General features: G+C 38.7%; 1 long non-coding RNA gene across 1 annotated transcript; it reads left to right on the top strand.

Moving 5' to 3' along the window:
* Window positions 1-839: 839 nt before the first annotated feature.
* LOC116080620 lies at window positions 840-17,456 on the top strand. The gene is made up of 3 exons (XR_004114500.1): window positions 840-1,053; window positions 15,616-15,729; window positions 17,240-17,456. It is a non-coding gene; the product is annotated as an uncharacterized LOC116080620 (long non-coding RNA).
* The last annotated feature ends 1,407 nt before the right edge of the window (window positions 17,457-18,863 follow it).

Here is an 18,863-nt window from a genome sequence, read left to right as displayed (position 1 = left end):
GACAGTACCTGACTAACACAGATGTAGAGGCTCACAGCCATCCATCGAACTGAATACAGGGTCCCCAACTTTCTTATGGCCCTCAAAAGAATATCACCCCCAGACAGCAGGAAACAATTTTAAGAGAATATTCCCCAAAAATGGGGTGGGTGGTTTGGGTCTTTAGGTGAGTGATGCATGTTTGTCGTCATTTTAGGGAGTTGGTCACAGGTTGGTAGTGGTCTTGGCCAGGGAGAAAATAGAGTAAAGGAAGGCTAGTTTAAGGGATGTCTTTCTCTCTGTCTTGTTCCTTCCTCTCTTTCTTTCTCTCCTATCAAATGTTAGGAGAAAGGGGAGGATATAGGAATTACAGGATAAAAGGGTGGATTATTGACTCTACTTTTAGACTAAAGAGCATTAGCAAGCCAAATATTTTTATATTTGTTATAAAGGTTCTGTATATTGATACAAAATTAAGACTATATTTTGCTATATTTTACATATACATATATGTTTCAACTCTTGTTTTAGGTATTATACCTATGCAACTCATTTAAAACTACAATGTGTCATTCTTGTCCTTTTGTGAGCTACTATTACAAACTGTTTAGGATGATTAAGAAATGCAAATTAGTTGTCAACCAAACTTGTAGTCATGTTAGGCACTAGTTTGGTTAGTTACAGAAATAACTTTTATTTAGCTTCCTGTTGATATTTTCAAAGGTGATCAGACAGTGGATAACTGGGAACAAACAACATTTGCCTATACCAACATACTATAGATGGATAGATGGTCTTCAAAAACCTCAAAAATCTACAGAACATGACATTTAAAGATGTTTTATTAATAAAAGCCCTTTTTGACAGTGAGACATGTCTGCTCCTGGAAGAACCCCACTCTACTTTAAAGGATATGATGAGCACTGAAGAACCTCCATATGGAGTTTGCTTCAGATGTGGCAAAGCTAGCCACCAGGCACCAAATTGCCCTTGCCTCAACTATAGACAGCATGCTGCTCAAACTGGACAAGCAGGACATGAAGAAAGTCGACTGCTAAGCTTTGCAAGAACAAGGTAGGCAAGTCCTTCATAATCCCTGCTTCACAGGGATTTTATATTATGTCTGTTATATACTGGGCCAGAAGCCTGAAGATGATGCCCCAACAATGCAAAGTAATCTTGGGTGACCCAGGCAGCCAGCACCTTCTGTCATTTCTATAGTTTTGGAAACTGCTTGCTCTGCACTTCCTATATACTCAGGTAATATTTATCCTTCTCAGGGTTCTGATGGGTCTGAAGACTAGATAGTTATAGTCTCACAATTAAGCTCGGATTTTTTAGGAGTTAAGAAAACGTTTTAAGGTCTAAAAACATTTATAGGTGATAAATGCAACTTATGATAAAAAGTGAATTGGGTACAGAACTTTGGCGTCTTCATAATAGGATAGATAGTAGAATAGTTTCTCCAAGTTTGAGCAGATAGTGGAGAACTAGGAACTAGGATACATATGGACTGGACATTGTGAATGTGACTGGTACCTGATAGGTTTCACGATTGTTCTTATTGTAGGCAGTTTATTGATTTTAGAGAAAGCCTTTTATTGGGCTAACAGGAGGAAATGTAGGGATAGTTTCTTGTGCACTGTGTAAAAACTATCAATATAGAGCTGAATGGCCAATAGCTGGTCAGGAAGAAGGGGACATCAGCAGACAGAGAGGGACTCTCTGAGAAATAGTCAGACGCAGGAAGATTCCCCACTAAGACGAGGAGGAAACTGGAGGTATGAAACTGAGGAGAGGCAACCAGCCATGTAGCAGAACTTAGATTAGTATAAATGGGCTCATATAAGTTAAGAGCTAGCTAAGGAGCAGGCCTAAGCTAAGGCCGTAAAACATTCATAAACAAATAAGCTTCCATGCCATTATTTAGGAACTCAAGTGGACTTAGGGGAAAGAAAAAAAGCCAAATGGTTAAACTTCTCTGAGAATCTAGAAAGGAAAAAAAAAATTGAGAGCTTTTTATTTTCATTTTAAATAAGTTTAAACAAGATGCTTTAGTTGAAAACTACTAGGAATTTTTTTTCAAGAATAATTTATTTAAAGACATAAAGCCCCACATATAACAGCTATGTAAAAAAAAAATGTCATAAAATTATCATTGTTTTTACAAAGAGAAAAAAGCATTAGATTTCTCCAATTAAACAAGGTATACAGGGAGTTTTACATTGTTGAGTTCTTTTGTTAAGATAATGAGAACATCAGGGTGGTGGTGGTTCACGCCTCTAATCACAGCACGGGGGAAGCAGAGGCAGGGGGGATCTCTGTGAGCTCCAGCCTGGAGTGTATAGTGTGAGTTCCAGGCCAGCCAGAGCTACACAGAGAAACCTTGTCTTGAAAATAAAAATAAAAGACAAGATCTGAGTGAGTGTGCCACTCCTGGGGGGGGGAGGGAGAGAAGGGATACCTTCACAAAACCAGTGTTTCCCCAAGACACTTGATACCAAGCAAAGCAGAACATTAGCCATTTAGTTAAGAAAGAAAGACATTACAGTTTTTTTGTGTGCATATACCAATTACTTTATGCCCTATAAAGGGTTGGGGAATGGGAAATGAAAAAATAGAGAAAATTACACTGTGGTAGTCAGTATGTGCTAAAACCAAATTTCATCTTTCTAATTGAGAATGTATTCTCAGTCTGTAACAAAATTCTAGAGTGAAATAGCAGATTCCCCTTGTTTGTTTGTTTTTGTTGTTGTTGTTGGTTTTTGTTTTTTCGAGACAGGGTTTCTCTCCTCGAACTCAGAAATCCACCTGCCTCTGCCTCCCAAGTGTTGGGATTAAAGGCGTGCGCCACCACTGTCCGGCGCAGATTCCCCTTGTAGTAGATACATCCTGTGTGCTGCTGGCACACATCCTCCATACCCTCACCAACCACCTCCAGCTGCACAGTGTAGCTATCCATTGGCTGCTCATCAAACTGATCTGCCTCATGGGCAGACCTTCACTACTGGCTTTCATTAGTTCACTGAGCGGTGTCTGTCTCTTCATCTTGAACTGTAGCACAAGACCATCCTTCCCACCACCTTGAAATTAAAGTGCTCGCTCTTCTCAGTCTTGACTCCTTCCTTGGGTTTCTCATCTACCATGGTGAGTACTCAAGTCTATTTAGCTGCTGTGTCACAGAGGAGGTATCAGACGTCCTCCAAGGGACACCAGGAACAGCAGAAGTGAATTTGAGAATATTTATCCAATCTCTACCATATATAAAACCCCAACATAATATGGTATATTAGCTACAAACTATTCAATAACATAAAATTTAGGAAAGCTTGTTCCTAAGTGAATAACATAAGTCTGCCCAGCCATCCAGGGAGAACTCTGGGACTTCAGGAATGGGGCGATGGCTTGAGCAAACAGAAAGAGTGAGGACTGAAATTTGAATCTCCCGCACCCATGTGAAAAGACAAGTGGTCATAGGAACACATCTGTAATTCCAAGGTTCAGAAGAGAGTGATAAAGGATCACTGTAGCAATTGAGACTGGCCTTATCAGTAAGCTCTGGGTTCATTTTAATGAACAAGGTGGAGATGTGAATAATGTGAATAAGAGAGATGGCTCAGCAGTTAGGAGCACTTGGTGGTCAATCACAGGACCTGGGCTTTTCTCCCGGCACCCACATAAGATAGCTCACAGTTTTTCTGTACTAAGAGCAGATTTGTGTCTGAGTGGTTGTTTTGGGGTTTAGTGGATTGTTTTTAAAGGTTGCCAGCGCTCCTGTCATATAGTCACAACTGAAAGTCACACACCCAATATCTACCATGGGGCTCAGTGAACTCTTGAACACTGTGGGTCCCTGGGAAACCTATGCTGATGAGGTATCACTGTCCCAACTTTCAGATTTATAAGAGGGGAATCAACACCCTCTTCTAGATTCCACCAGCACCTGCACATTCGCATACACACACACACACACACACAAACACATTCACACACATACACGCTTGCTTGCATGCACCTAGTAATAATAAAGCTTTAATAGGATGTGAAATAAGATAACTGAGTTAGGGTTCCACATTACTTTTCATTGTCCAAGAGGACCTAAGTTGGGATCCCTAACACCCCAATTAAAAAAAAAAAAAAGAAATGGCTTAAGCTCATAATGCTAGTGAACTGAGTTCATGAAATAGGCCTCAGTTTTCTCTTGGTTCAAAAGTTAATTACCATCACAAAAAACCCTGGGTCTGTATCTCAGAATAAACACAGTGAACATCGAGAACAACAAATAAAACTGAAGGCAATAAAAGTCTTTCATGCTGAAGACTGTTTGAAATTTAAAAGCCACCTAAGGTCCAACATGGTTTGTGATAGAGGATTTATAGTCACTTCAGAGAGATCAAAGCCGATTCCTGAGTGGTGCTGGAGAGTCTGTGCACACTGTGTGTCCATCCAAGCTTCTCCATCCATCCAGATTGGAAAGAAAAGCATACTGCCCCAAACAATGACTGTCTGATTACGAAGGGAAATCTTCATAGACACCAAGGCCCAGACTGAGGAATCAGGAATGCGAGTCAATGCTGACAGAGCTTTGTTCATCCTGAATTTAAATTCTGGTCATCTTTCCTTTCACCCTGTATTTGACACTACTCCTTCATCTGCATTTATTTTTTCCAATTTTAGAGGGAACATTGCTTGTTTGTTTTTGTTTTGCTTAAGACAATTTTTTTTTAAGGTGACAGACTTTTGATCTAAGCCTGGTGCTCTCAGACAGTCCAACCTGTTCTGCTCTGTGAGCTTAAAAGAGATTTTTAAAGAGTAAAACCATAAAATAATTCAGTCTCATGAGCGCTCCCAATGAGACCTCCTATCCGAAGAAGACAGACCTCGTCGTCCGCCTCAGAGAACATAGCATACCGTACTCTTCCTGCTTTCTTTGGAGTTTTAAAACTGCGGACCACTTTGGAATAAGGTTCATAGATAATTAATGTAGTTCCATTAGTTTAATTGCAAAAATTAGCCACAATTCTTGGTTATTTAATTCCCTCAGTAAGCGTAGCTGTTTTTAAAGCATCTGTTTTATGAGCACTCGCTGTACTCGTGGATGCTATTGGGGTCTTCTACAGCTTTTCCCAGCTGGCAGAGTCTGTGTAATGACATCCTAGGGATGAGACAACTAAAGAGATCGGGTCCCAGAATTTACATGAGAAATAAAACTTTTTAGTATTTGCCTTGGACTAGAATGCCTCTGGGGGTAAGCAGAACTGAAGGGAAAAGCAGGTAAACTCCATTGAAGACTACTGTCAACAGCCCTTAATTAAAATATAGCTGGACTCTGATTTAAGCACTGTGACTTTGTATATATCCTAATACTCGATAGTTCGATTCTGTTATTTGTAAAGTAGGGTCTTGCAGGGCCACAATGATACCTATGTGTGTTAATGAATATGCATGCATGTAGCAAGCTTGCAACATGTTGTAAACCTTGGTTATTTGTGCTATGAACCTATTTAAAGCCCTCTGATAAAGGACAGCAGAAATTTAATGGTAAAAACCGAAGGATGTTTTTAAAACAGCTATATTTGCTGAGAGAATTATATAAACAAAAATTGAGACTATTTTGCAATTAAACCGGGACTAAAAGCATGGTGCACATGCCTTTAGTCCTAGGACTCAGGAGGCAGAGGCAGGCAGATTTCTAAGTTCAAGGCCAACCTGGTCTACATACAGAAGGAGTTCCAGGACAGCCAGGCTACACAGAAAAATCTTGTCTTCAAAAATTAAAAACAAACAAACAAACAAACAAATAAAATAAAAACTGAATACTAAATTAGAAGTAACTCCTTCTGGTTTTGTTTGTCTTCCTTTTCAAATGTACCTGTAGGGGTACTGCTGGTGTACCTGTTCCCCAATTGGTTCTTGATCGATCAGTAAAGATGCCATGGGCCAATTGATGGGGGCTGGGGGAGGGTAGGTGGGACTTTTGGGGCAAGGACAAGGAGACTGGAGTTGATTTGTTCACTGATATCAGAGGTCTGTGCCCTGAGCTGTGTGCCCTGGTTATTCTCTGTGGAAGAGAGGCACAACTAAATGAGCCCTTATGGGTTAGCATCCTTTTAAGGGTCATTCCCCATTTTTACCATGTCTCCTAAGTAAGTAATTATTATATAAATAAGGTAATTATAGTTTCTCTTTCATAGAGAAGCCTATTCTCAGAGAGACCAACAATCTGTCCAAACTCACATAGCTAATCAAAGTAAAAGCTAATTGGAATGCAATTCTGTCCTACATCTTAACAATTAGAAAGAATAGGATGCAGTAGCTTGGCATAATGTGGCTTTTGTTTTGTGAGTTGAGATTTTTATTTAGTCTGTTTTTTATTCAATTCTTATTCTCCATAAGCACTGTTAACAAAAGACAGAGGAAGAAAACCTAGGTCACTATTTTCTTTAAAAGACTTTGGTTAAAATGTTTTAATAATTTTTAATATTAAATCTTTCCCAGACAGTTTTTGGATTCCAATAATCCTCTATTGTTATATGAAACTTAGAGAATCCAAGAAAATAGAAATTTCTGTCTTCATTTGTTTTTGGTCACTGTGATAAAACACCATGACTAACTTGGGGAGGAAAGGTTTATTTGTTGTACACATCCCAGTCACGGTCCATCAGGAAGGAAATAAGAGTAAGAACTCAAGGCAGGAATTTGGAGGCAGGAATCAAAGTAGAAGCAATGGAGGATCATTGCTTACTGACTTGCTCCCCATGGCTTGCTCAGCTTGCTTTTGATACAACTGAGGACTACCTGCCTAAGGGTGGTACTACCTCCAGTGAGCTAGGCCCTCCCATATCCATCACAAATCAAGAATATGCCTCATAGACTTGCCTACAGGCCAGTCTGGCAGAGGCATTTCTCTTTTGAGGTTCCCTCTTCCCAAATGACTACAACTTGTATCAAGCTGACAGAAAAAAAACCAACTAACTAACTAACTGACTGACTAACTAGCACACCACCCTACTGAGGTCTTTCCACAAGTGCTTACTTAGTGTTTCTTTGAAATGATCCGTTTCTCCTTTTATTTTATTTTCTTTCTTACTTTTTTTTATAGAACAGAGTTTATTCAGGACATGGGGAGGGGAGTTGAGAGAGTAGTAGAGACAGAGAAAGGCAGAGAGAGAGAGAGAGAGGAGAGAGAGAGGAGAGAGAGGAGGAGGAAGAGAGAGAGAGAGAGAGAGAAAGAGAGAGAGAGAGAGAGAGAGAGAGAGAGAGAGAGAGAGAGAGAGAAAAGAGGAGTAGAGACCAGCCATGAATACGAGAAGAGAAAGGGGGAAGGGGAATGGGAAGAGAAGGAGAAAAGGGGCAAGAGGACAGAGTGGGAGCAAGAAGGCAAGAGCAAGCCCATTTCTCCTTTGAAAGTACCTCTGTACTATGAATCCAAGACCTAGCATTGGTCACTAAGCCTTCTGAAGCAGGATATCAGAAAAGGTCGACGAGCTCTGAGGTAGGGACACCCATTTGAAGGTGGTGAATTTTTCACTTACTTTATGCCAAGGAACAGGACATCTCTTTTAATGCTCTCAGAATTTCACATGGTCTAAATTATGAAAATGAAAATGCAGATCTCAAAGCAAAGCTATCAGTTCGAGACTTCAATCAGTACTTTTTATTTTTAAATACATTGATTTTCAAGGAACAGTATGGCGTCATCATAGTCCCTGTGGCAAAAGCACAAAGAGCGCAATTTTATCCCAGATGAGATGTTCTTGAATCCAGGAAAGATTGGCAGGTGATAGGATAGCTGGATGACCTGAGTTCCATCCCCAAACCCACAAGGAAGGAGAAAATTGACTCCTCCAAGTTATCCTCTCTCTCCACACACACACAGACACACACACACACACACACACACACACACACAAATAATAAATACTAAAAATACATTCTTAGGAACAAGTAGTCCAAATAAAACATACTGTGGTTTTTTTTTTCACCTCAAATTAGTCAGTATTTTCAAATATTGTGAGTTTCATAGATCAGTATGTTGAAAAGCTTCCAGAAGCTTTGAGAGCTTTGTCAAAGTTAGATATCCAACATTTCCATATACCCGCAAGCATGTCTGCATGTTGTAGCTGAAAGGGAAAACAGACAGTTTTCAAATACCAATGTAAAAAAAGTAAATAACTCTAAACTCAAAGCCCTTGAACTCACTGGAATGCTGCTACAGCACAGCTCAGATGTTCCACCTGGTAACACAGCCAAACTGAGGCAATCCAGGGGCCTAAGAGAAAAGATGAATGTGATCTGAGGAAAGCCGAGTTAAACTAAGCATACTGACTTGAACCATAGGCTTCTGCTAAGAACCTCTAGAAGTAGCTATGGTTTACTCTTTGCATATGTAACACAGTAGCTTCTGCTCTTTAAAACAGATTAATTTAAGCCCTAAATTGCCTTTCTTTTCTTTTCTCTTCTTTTCTTTTCTTTTCTTTTCTTTTCTTTTCTTTTCTTTTCTTTCTCTCTTCCTTTCTTTCTTTCTTTCTTTTTATTTTTTGGCACTTTGATAGCTTAGCAAATTAATAAGTCACTTGCAGAGAAAATTACTTTCTTGAATAGGCTGAAATGAACACATTTCAGTTAATTAGAATGGTAGGCAGGGATGAAGTGCTCTCAATAATTGGATTGTGTAGTTAGCTGTATTAAAGATGTCCAATGAGACTCTGTAACATTAGACACTAATAGCCACCTATTCTTTATAAAACTCTTTGAGGATTCATGCCATCTCTACTCCCTGCTTTTCTTTGTATTGATCCTTCTGGTCATTGCTTGTTTCTTACTCTCCGCTGTTCTTTAAATATTTACAGTATTCAAGTAATCAGTCTTTCATATACCTTCAACTATCAACTCCAGGAATAGTACTGTCATCTGAACAGTACCCATCATGGTGGGCATCCCAAGGATAAAATAAGACAAGAAAAGAATGTTGGAGATAAAGAGAGAGACAATTTACTCCTAAAATCTTTTTCCCAGCTTTTTAGCAGGAAATAATCAAACACAGGGCACAAATCAACCAATTAGAAACAAAGAGAACAACACAAAGAATCAAAAAAACTAAAATCTGGTTCTTTGAGAAAATCAAAAAGATAGATAAACCCTTAGCCAAACTAACTAAAGGACACAGAGACAATATCCAAATTAACAAAATCAGAAATAAAAAGCAAGGCATAATAATAGAAACTGGGGAAATTCAAAAAATCATCAGATCATACCACAAGTCTTTCTCAAAAAAATTGGAAAATCTAGATGAAATGGATGACTTTTTAGACAGATACCATGTACCAAAATTAAATCAAGAGCAGATAAACTATCTAAATAGTCTCATATCCCCTAAAGAAATAGAAGAAGTCATTAAAAACCTCCCAACCCAAAACAGCTCATGGCCAGATGGGTTTAGTGCAGAATTCTACCAGACCTTCAAAGAAAAACTAATACCAACACTCTTCAAACTATTCCATACAATAGAAATAGAAGGAACACTATATTATTCATTCTATAAAGCCACAGTTACTCTAATGCCTAAACCACAAAAAGATCCAACAAAGAAAGAAAACTTCAGACCAATTCCCCTCATGAATACTGATGTAAAAATACTCAATAAAATTCTGGCAAACTAAATCCAAGAACACATCAAAACCATCATTCACCACAATCAAGTAGGCTTCATCCCAGGGATGCAGGGATGGTTCAATAAACAAAAATCCATTAATGTAATGCACTATATAAACAAACACAAAGAAAAAAATCACAGGATCATCTCATTAGATGCTGATAAAGCATTTAATATGTTAAAAGTATTGGAGAGATCAGGAATCCAAGGCCCTTACCTAAACATAATAAAAGTAATATATAGCAAACTGTCAGCCAATATAAAATTAAGTGGAGAGATACTTGAAGCAATCCACTAAAATCAGGGACAACACAAGGCTGCCCCGCCTTCTCTGTGTCTAATATAATATTCAAAGCTCTAGTTAGAGCAATAAGACAAAAAAGGAGATCAAGGGGATACAAATTAGAAAAGAAAAAGTCAATGTTTCACTATTTGTTGTTGACAGTATACATAGAAGACCCCCAAAAGAATCTACCAGAGAACTACTACAGCTAATAAACAACTTCAGTAAAGTGGCTGGACATAAAATTAACTATAACAAATCAGTAGCCTTCCTTTACACAAATGATAAACAGGCTGAGAAAGAAATTAGGGAACTAACACCCTTCACAATAATCACAAATAATATAAAATATCTTGGTGTAACTCTTACAAAGCAAGTGAAAGATCTGTATGACAAGAACTTCAAGTCCCTGAAGAAAGTAGTTGAAGAAGATCTCAGAAGATGGAAAGATCTCCCATGCTTATGGATTGGTAGGATTAACATAATAAAAATGGCCATCTTGCCAAAAGCAATCTACAGATTCAACACAATGTCCATCATGATTCCAACACAGTTTTTCACATACATAGAAATAGCAATTCTCGGGGCTGGAGAGATGACTCAGTGGTTAAGAGGACTGACTGCTCTTCCAGAGGTCCTGAGTTCAAATCCCAGCAACCACATGGTGGCTCACAACCATCTGTAATGAGATCTGATACCCTCTTCTGGTGTGTCTGAAGACAGCTACAGTATACTTATATGTAATAAATAAATCTTAAAAAAAAAAAAGAAATAGCAATTCTCAATTTCATATGGAAAGACATAAAACCCAGGATAGGGAAAACAATTTTTTTTTTTTGAAACAGGGTTTCTCTGTGTAGCCCTGGCTGTCCTGGAACTCACTCTGTAGACCAAGCTGGCCTCAAATTCAGAAATCCTCCTGCTTCTGCCTCCCAAGTGCTGGGATTAAAGGTGTATGCCACCACTGACTGGCTGGGAAAACAAATCTTAACAATAAAAGAACTTCTGGAGAAATCATCATCCCTGACCTCAAGCTGCACTACAGAACAATAGTGATTTATAAAAAACAAAACCGAATGGTATTGGTACAGAGACAGACAGGTCAAACAATAGAATAGAATAGAATAGAAAGAATTGAAGACCTAGAAATAAGTCCACTCATTTATGGACACTTGATCTTCGGCAAAGAAGCTAAAAACATACAATGGAAAAAAGAAAGCATCTTCAATAAATGGTCTAATTGGCTGTCTGTATATAGAAAAATGAAAATAGGCCGGGCGCACTTGGGAGGCAGAGACAGGCGGATTTCCGAGTTTGAAGCCAGCCTGGTCTACAGACTAAGTTCCAGGACAACCAGGACTATACAGAAAAACCCTATCTCGAAAAACCAAAAAAAAAAAAAAAAAAAAAAAAAAAAAAAAAAAAAAGAAGGTAAGAAAAATGAAAATGAAAATAGACTTTCCAACCCACAGATTGGGGAAAAAGTATTTTCCAACTACACATCCAATAGAGGGCTAAAATATCTAAAATATACAAAGAACTCAAGAAGCTAACCTCCAAAAAATCAAATAACCAAATTAAAAAATGAGGTGCCGCACTAAAACAGAACTCTCGCCAGGCAGTAGTGGCATATGCCTTTAATCCCAGCACTTGGGAGGCAGAGGCAGGTGGATTTCTGAGTTCGAGGCCAGCCTGGTCTACAAAGTGAGTTCCAGGACAGCCAAGGCTACACAGAGAAACCTTGTCTCCAAAATACAAAAAAAGAAAAAAAAAGAAAAAAAAAAGAAAAGAAAAAGAAAAACAGAATTCCCAACTGAGGAATCTTGAATGGCCAAGAAGCACTGAAAAAAAAAACTTCAACATCAGGGAAATGTAAATCAAAATGACCCTGAGATTACACCTCACAACAATCAGAATGGCTAAAATCAAAAACGCAGGTGACAGCAGATGCTAGTGAGGATGTGGAGAAAGAAAGAGGAACACTCCTCCACTGCTGGTGGAACTGCAAGCTGATACAACCACTTTGGAAGTCAATCTGGCAGTTCCTCAGACTGGAAATAGTTCTAAAGACCCAGTTATAACACTACTGGGCATATACCCAAAAGTTGTTTCAACAAGTTGTGGATGGGAGTGGTGCTATTTGTATTTTGATGCTAATTCCGCTCTCCAGGGAGGGGCAACAGACAAGGAGTGGCTCAGGTGGCTTCTTGTGAATAGCAGAGCCAATCACTGGGTGAGTAGGTGGGACTTCCAGGTTGGATGGAGGAAGAGAGGAAGCAGGAGAGAGTTAGGCCTTTTGGACTGGGATAGCATGAGGACAAGATGTAGCTATGAGTATCCGGAGGATTTAGATTTAATAAGGCGTACAAGTCAGGATTTTAGTTGTTGTGCCCAGCAATTGAGTTGTTTCTGAACTAAGTTTGCTGCTCATCTGGGTTCAAGAGAGGAAAAGTATAGCAGCAAAGCATGGGTTTGCCTGAGGTGCACCACAAAGGTCGTGGGGGTTTTGAAGCTCAGGGCTAGTGTGATAGCGACCTGCTAGAGGGAAATTTAGCAAGCTGGGAAGAGACACTTCAGGAGCTCCAGGTCAGGGTCTACACAAGATAAAAACAGGTTGGCCACTGCTCACCAGTACACGGCCAGCCAGGCAGCCAGGACAGAGAGTTGCCAGCACAATCGCACAAGCGTGGAAACGTGACAGTTCTTTTTAATATTTCCTGCACCACCAACACATAACAATGGGACATGTGCTCCACTATGTTCATAGCAGCCTTAGTTAGACAGAAGCTGGAAACAACACAGATGTCTCTCAACAGAAGAATGGATCCAGAAAATGGGGTACATTTACACAATGGAATATTACTCAGTAATCTAGTAGATAAACTAGTAGATAGGCCTAGTCCCCAGTTGAGGCAAGGGAACACTCACCCATCTCAAAATTGTTCCTGTCTAAAGGAAACTCACGGACAAAAAAATGGAGCAGAGACTGAAGGGAAGGCCATCAACAGACAGATTCACTTCAGGATTCATCCCATCTGCAGACACCAAACCACAACAGTATTGCTGATGCCAAGAAGCACTTGCAGATAGGAGCCTAGTATGACTGGCTTCTGAGAGGTTTTGCCATCACCTGACTAAGACAGATGCAGACACTCACAGCCAACCATTGGACTGAGCTTGAGGACCCCAATGGAAGAGTTAGGGAAGGACTGAAGGAGCTGTAGGGGACTGTAAGCCCATAGAAAGAACAATATCAACTAACTGGACCCCTCAGAGCTCTCAGGAACTAAATCGCCAACCAAAGAGTATACATGGGTGGGTCCATGACTCCAGCTACATATGTAGCAGAGGACTGCCTGATCTGGCATCAATGGGAGGGGAGGTGCTTGGTCCTGTGGAAGCTTGTTGCACCAGAGAAAGGGGATGCTAGAGGGGTGAGGCAGGAGTTGGGGGAGTACCCTCTTAGAGGCAAAGGGGAGAGGACATGGGATGGGGGATTTGTGGATGGGGGATTTGTGGATGGGAGACTGGGAAGGAGGACAACATTTGACATGTAAATAAATAAAATAATCAATAAAAAAAATCCCCAAGAACGACTAAAACAGAAAAACAAAACAAAACAAAACAAAACAAAACAAGAAAAGTCCTGTCACAAGCAATGTTAAATAGACCTACCTGTGTCAATATTTTGCATAACAGTCATTGGAGACGATTTGCCAACAGTTTCCTCAATCCATTATTTATCATTATATGGATGATATCCTGCTGGATGATTCAGCTATAAATATCCTGGAAAGAATGTTTGGTGAAGTTAAAAAAAAAAATTGCCCTGCTGAGGATTGCAAATTTCTCTTGAAATTTTTCAAAGAGGGGATTCTATTAATTTTCTAGGATATAGAATAGGTCTACAAAAGGTTAGGCCACAAGAGGTGCAAATCAGAAGAAACCAATTAAGGACTCTTAGTGACTTTTAGGAGTCACTAGGAGATATTAACTTTCTGCAGCCTGAAATTGGCTTGGCCACTGCAGAGCTAAGCAATGTATTTCAAACCTTACAAGGTGATAAAGATTTAACTAGCCCAGGGAAATTATCAGCCGGGGCTGAGAAGGAGTTAGCTTTAGTAGAAAGGAAACTGCAGGATACACACCTAGATCGTATTAATCCAAAGATGGCCTGCATCTTAGTTATCTTACCTTCTACTCATTCTCCTATGGAAATTCTTATGCAGAGGGAAGATTTTGTCTTAGAATGAATATTTTTAACACATAAGCAGAGTAAGAAATTAAAAACCTACATAGAAAAGGTTTTTGAATTGATATTAAAAGAAAAAAATGAGTCTTCGACAATTAGCTGGAATGGATCCAGCTGAAATTATAGTACCTTTTACTAATGCAGAGATTGCCTCATTATGGACACAAGATGAACATTGGCAAGGAGCATATAGTAATTACTTGGGAGAGATTAACTACAGATATCCTAAAAGCAACCAACTTCAGTTTATAAAAAGAACTAATTGGATTCTCCTTCATGTAATAAAAGGAACTCCAATTTCTGGAGCCCCTACATTTTACAGTGATGCTAATAAATCAGAAAAGGCAAAATATAAATCAAAAGATGTAAAGTAAGGCGGCTAGTAGTCCCTACAAATTGGTTCAAAAATCTGAATTATATGCAATATTTATGGTGTTATCAGATTTTCAAGAGTCTCTTATTAAGTAACTAACTCTCAATACACAGAAAGGGTTTGGTTTTTTTGTTTTTTTGTTTTTTTTACACATAGAGACTGATGAACTTATTCAGGATAATTCTGAATTGACTTCACTGTTTATTCAACTACAACAAATAGATCAAGAATAGGAGTCATCCACAGTATATAACACACATTAAATCCCACACAGGTTTTACAGGCCCTCTTGCACAAAGATAATAATAAAATTGATCAGCTATTGATAGTAAGTGTACTAGAGACTTTGAAATTCCATTAAAAAACACTATATTAACAGTAAAGGTTATAAGAAAAAATTTCCTATCACTTGGCAACAAGCCAAGGAAATTATGAAGCAATGTACTACTTGTTCATTATATAACCAAACCCCATTACCTACAGGAATTAACTCTAAAGGTACACAAAGAAATGAAATTTGACAAATGAATGTGTTCCATTTTACAGAGTTTGGTAAACTGAAATATGTGCATCATACTATAGACACATAGTCATAATTCCAATGGGCAACTGCCTTAGCTTCAGAAAAGGATGATTCTGTAATTACACATTTGTTAGAAGTTATGTCGATTATGGGAATACCCATACAAATTAAAACAGACAATGGCTGGGCATATGTCTCTAATAAGATGAAGTGGTTTTTTACATATTATAATATAAAACATGTTACAGGTATATCACATCATCCTACAGGACATGCAATTGTGGAGAGATCTAATTGCACTCTAAAAGAGATACTTAACAGGCAAAAGAGGGCCACAAAGACCCCCTAGAAATAGATTACATATTGCTTTATTAACCTTAAATTTTTAAAATGCTAATGAACAAAAAACTACAGCTGCTGAGAGACGTTGGTTTGTGGGGGAAAAATTCTGAACTAAACCAGCCTGTTTATTTTGAGGATGTTCTAACATCAGAATGGGAAACAGGAAGTGTATTACATCGGAGGAGAGGTTATGACTATATTTCCACAGGAAAAGAAAAGCTATGGGTTCCTTCCAAGTTGATAAAAATCAGACATATCAAAGGGAAACCTCCTGAAGACTTTGGCAATGGACAAAAAGAACGAGATTGACAAGATCAACAAGGTAGGTGATGTATATGTCTCTGTACACAGAGACAGCTCTGGCACTGACTGAGACTTAAATGTCTATATACAGCCAATAACATTTATTGTGTACAAAATTCTCATGACTTATTATTGCATACCATCATTTAAGATGGCATGAGTGGAAATTTATATTGTAGTTTGATTATGTGATCAAACTAACCCCTAAAGAAAGGCAGTAAACTTTATTTATCATCCTTAACTGATATGTGCTCCCTGCACATTCCATATGAAGGTCTTTACAGGGATATGTGATTTTCGTAAGGTTTATATATTCCAGAATGGAAGAGGGGAAAGACAGCCCTGACAAGATTCCCACTCTGGAATGCCGAGGTTCTGGAACCTTCCATTCCAGCTCCTTGCTTGATTCTACCTCAACCACATCGAAGCTGTTTCCTCTAAAGACTTGCTTTCAGGACAGTTCCAGAACTGCTAGCTCACCCATCCAGCCTTTCAAACTGTTACAGTCAGGACTTCAGATGAGTCATGAACTTTCTCAGCACATAGAGACTGAAAGGCAAATGATGCCAGTTAGCCCTCCTTTGACACAAAAGCAATTTTCCTATTTCCCTTTGAACCCCTCCCTAGGAGGGAATTCTTCACCCCAGCTCAGCTAAAAGCAGACAAAAGAAGATTGTCATCATAGTCCCTCAGGCTAGTTTATGAATTATAGATATGTTGTCAGTTGAAGGAATAATTTTCAAATGTTGTACCTTTGGACAGAGAGGAAACTAGAGAGCCTAGACTCAGGGATTTCTACCTTTCCTTTCCTCTTCTCTATCCTTCCTTCTTAGGTAAAGGAGAAGGGGGAATATAATAATATTATAGAAATTAGAGAAATAGACAAATAGAGATAGGATATTAAATTTACTCTTAAACCAAGCATTGTATAGCCATAATCTTTTTTAAATAATTATTTTATGTATATGAGTATACTGTAGCTACACCAGAAGAGGGCATCGGCTCCCATTATGGATGCTTATGAGCCACCATGTGGCTGCTGGGAATTGAACTCAGGACCTCTGGAAGAGCAGTCAGTGCTCTTAACTGGTGAGCCATCTCTCCAGTCTGGATAGCCATAATCTTATATTTGGTAGAAACATTTATATTTGATGCAAAAATGAAGTTTTAATTTCTTATACTGGTATAGAATATATATATATATATATATATATATATATATATATATATATATATATGGAGAAAGATAAGTTTAAGGCTTTCATTGGTATAAAATTTCACATATTTAAAATTAATATCATTACTCTTAGATAGGCATTGCATCTATGCAACTTATATAAGAATACAAAGGCTTAGACCTATTACAAACTGTTTAGGGTGATTAAGTAATGTAAATTAATAGTCAGATAGTGAAATTCATGGTCATATTAGATTCTAATTTAGTTAACTACAACAAGTGTTTTCAAGATTATTCAAATAGTGAGTAGCTAAGCATAATGAATGACAATTCATTTATGCTATATATTTAGGTGGTCTTCCGGAGATCCACAGAATATGGCATTTAATATTATTTCATCATCAAAGATCATTTGACTAGGAGACAGATATGCTCTTGACAGTATCCCCATTCCAGTGCAAGGAAGATATTGAGCATCATTACCTCCAAACAGAGTTGCTTCAATCATGGCAAGGTAGCCACTGGGCAAGAATTGCCCTAATTCATCTACAGCCAAAAATACTGTCTAAAATGCATAAACAGATGTGGGATACTTGACTGCTAAGCTCTAACAAGACAGGGTAAGCTGGTCCTTCATCATTACTGCTTCACTTAAGGTCTGTCAGATGGTTCTGGGCCAGAAGGTTGAAGATAGATGCTCCAATGGTATAAAAAATTAGAGGAGTGTTCCTCTTTCTCCACATGCTTGCCAGCATCTGCTGTCACCTGAGTTTTTAATTTTAGCCATTCTGACTGGTGTGAGGTTGAATCTCAGGGCTGTTTTGATTTGCATTGCCCTGATGACTAAGGATGTTGAACACTTTAGGTGCTTCTTTGCCATTCCATATTTCTCAGTTGAGAATTCTTTGTTTAGCTCTGTACCCCATTTTTTAATAGGGTTATTTGATTCTCAGGAGTCTAACTTCTTGAGTTCTTTGTATATATTGGATATTAGCCCTCTATCAGATATAGGATTGGTAAAGATCTTTTCCCAATCTGTTGGTTGTCCTTTTGTCCTATTGACAGTGTCCTTTGCCTTACAGAAGCTTTGCAATTTTATGAGGTCCCATTTGTTGATTCTGAAGGAAAGGCCATTTAGAGACTGTCCCCACCTGGGGATTCATCCCATATACAGTTACCAAACCCAGACACTATTATGGATGCAAAAAAGTGCATGCTGACAGGAGCCTGATATAGCTGTCTCCTAAGAGGCCCTGCCAGAGCCTTACAAATACAGAGGCAGATGCTCCCAGCCAACCATTGAACTAAGCATGGGGTCCCCAATAGAGGAGTTAAAGAAAGGAATGAAGGAGTTGAAGGGATTTGCAAGCCCATAGGAAGAACAATATTAACCAACCAGACCCCCCAAAGCTCCCAGGGACTAAGTTATCAACCAAGGAGCATACAAGGCTCCAGCTGTATATGTAGCAGAGGATGGCCTTGTCAGGCATCAATGAGAGGAGAGGCCCTTGGTCCTATGAAGGTTAGATAGATGACCCAGTGTAGGGGAATCAAGGGTGGGGAGGTGGGAGTGGTTGGGTGAGTGGAGGAACATCCTCATAGAAGCAGGGGGAGGGAGAAGGGGATAGGGGGTTTCTAGGAGGGGGAAAGTCTGGGAAAGGCAATAATATTTTAAATGTAAATAAAGAAAATATACAATAAAAAAACCAAGTAAACATTAAAAAAAAGAAAGAGCTAAGTAAAAAAAAAAAAAAAGGAAAAGAAATTAGAGGACTGTCCAAGTAGTCAGCTGACTCCACAAATTATAGTTTTGGAAGCTATGTCTTTGTGGTTCCTGCATATTCAGGTAGCATTTAATTCCTTCTCAGATCCCTGACAAGGTTGAAGACTAGGTACAGTCTTGTAATTAAACTAAAGTTGTTTAGCATTGAGGAAGATTATCTAGATTTGTAAGGATGGACTTCACATGGGAATAC

This window comes from Mastomys coucha, unplaced genomic scaffold (assembly GCF_008632895.1).
Source record: "Mastomys coucha isolate ucsf_1 unplaced genomic scaffold, UCSF_Mcou_1 pScaffold6, whole genome shotgun sequence".
NCBI lineage: Eukaryota > Metazoa > Chordata > Mammalia > Rodentia > Muridae > Mastomys > Mastomys coucha.
This window is presented reverse-complemented; position numbering and strand designations above follow the sequence as displayed.